This window comes from Diceros bicornis, chromosome 24, assembly GCF_020826845.1.
Source record: "Diceros bicornis minor isolate mBicDic1 chromosome 24, mDicBic1.mat.cur, whole genome shotgun sequence".
NCBI lineage: Eukaryota > Metazoa > Chordata > Mammalia > Perissodactyla > Rhinocerotidae > Diceros > Diceros bicornis.
In genome coordinates, this window is record NC_080763.1 from 6682814 (window position 1) to 6684661 (window position 1848).

A 1848-nucleotide genomic window follows, 5' to 3' on the forward strand; every position below is an offset into this window, starting at 1 on the left:
TTTCTTTCCACAAAAATACATGCCTCTGGCTATGTCAATTTTCTCATTTGATTAAAGTGCCAGCAGGCAATTAATAACTTAATGCATTTAAAGTACTTTTGGAAAAAGTAATTTGAATAGCCAAACTTGTGTATTTGAATTGATTGTTGCAGAAGATTTAATAGGCATTTGAAAATCCTAGAACCTTGGAAAGGACAAATGTGGCCCAGCAACCATGTCTATGGGACTGTGGGGTGGTCTCCATAAAAGACCCAGAGCTGGCACTCACACTTGGGCAGAGGGACAGGTGACCACCACTTTCCAGGAGGCTGAAGGAGAAAGGCAACCTCAAAATGGTCTTCATGGGGGTGTACAGAAGACTTTAGGCTATGACCTCCTAGAAGCCTGGAAGACATCTAGGCTAGGATGGTGTGGTCTGAGTGGGAAAGCCGTGTAAAAAGCAATGAGACGACATGGATGAACCTTTGAGGAAATTAAGCTGAGTGAAAGAAGCCAAACATAAAAGGAGAAATATTGTATAGTTGCACTTATACGAGGAACCTAGAGTAGTCGAAAGCATAGAGACAGAAAGTAGAATAGTGGTTGGCAGGGAATGGGGAGTTAGCCTTTAATGTGTACAAGAGTTTCTGTTAGGGGTGATGAAAATGTTCTGAAGATAGATAGTGGTGGTGATTGCATGACATGAGACTGTACTTAATGCCACTGAATTATACACTCAAAAAGGGTTAAAAGGGTAAATTTTATATTATATATATTTTACCACAATTAAAAACAAAAAAGCAATGTGGCCTTTTCCTTTGTTCAAAATGTGGAAGCAAGGATGTGGTGGGTCCTCTGGTACAAAATTCCATATTTCCCTGGGTCTTCTGGCAGGAGCCATGACCAACTGTGCTGACAACACAGGAGCCAAATTCTGTATATCGTTTCTCTGAAGTGGATCAAGGGATAGCCGAACAGACTTCCCACTACTGGTGTGGGTGACACGGGGACGGCCACAGGCAAGAAAGACAAACCAGAGCTCAAAGAGAAGGTTCATCCAGCAGTGATAGCTCAACAACCGAAGTCATTTTGGAGAAAGATGGTGTGTTCCTTTACTTTGACCATCACTCAAGGCCCATAGTAAACAATAGTAAACAATAAAGGCGAGATGAAGGGTTCTACCGTCATAGGGCCAGCTGCAAAATTGTGTGCAGATTTGTGACCTAGAATTATGTCCAATGCTGGCAACATTGCACAATTCTCCAACGTATTTGTAAAAAAAAAAAAAAATCATTAAAAAATATTTGCCCCACCCCCCGAAAAACTAATGAGGACTTTCAGAGCTAATTGGTTTCCTTTTTTAAAGAAAACATGCACAAATAAAGGAAACACGCCTAGCGTCATCCGTAGTGAGAGTTACGGGCTGCTATTTGACAGCGAGTCTCTAACTGACCTCCCTTTACCCTGCTCAGAGGGTTGGCGGACACTGCAGGATGCACGGGTGCAACATGCTGACAGAGGCACAGCCAGAGCTGGAAGCTCAGCCCCAAGAGCTCTGCTCACGCGTTCTGCTCCCACCAGTTCTTTGTGTGCCTCTGGAGATTCAGTTAGGACTGTTCCCAAACCTGTTCACACCAGGTTATTTTAATCACGCAACTTAATTAAATACTATATAAGCTGATGAAATGTGAGCTCACAAAGAAAGACAGTTGTTGTTTCTATGAAAACCAAGTTGAATGCCTTAGTAAAACTTGGTAAAGTGAGTCCTAAAAAAATATTGCAGATGTACTAGGTGTGGATAACGTACAGTTAAAGCTGGGGGGAAATTGTAAAAATGAAAAAGGATTCTGAACTTAAGTGGCTTTACAG

General features: G+C 41.9%; 1 pseudogene; it reads left to right on the forward strand.

Annotated features, from left to right (window-relative positions):
• Positions 1–806: 806 nt before the first annotated feature.
• LOC131421312 (large ribosomal subunit protein uL14-like) lies at positions 807–1627 on the forward strand (annotated as a pseudogene).
• Positions 1628–1848: the final 221 nt, after the last annotated feature.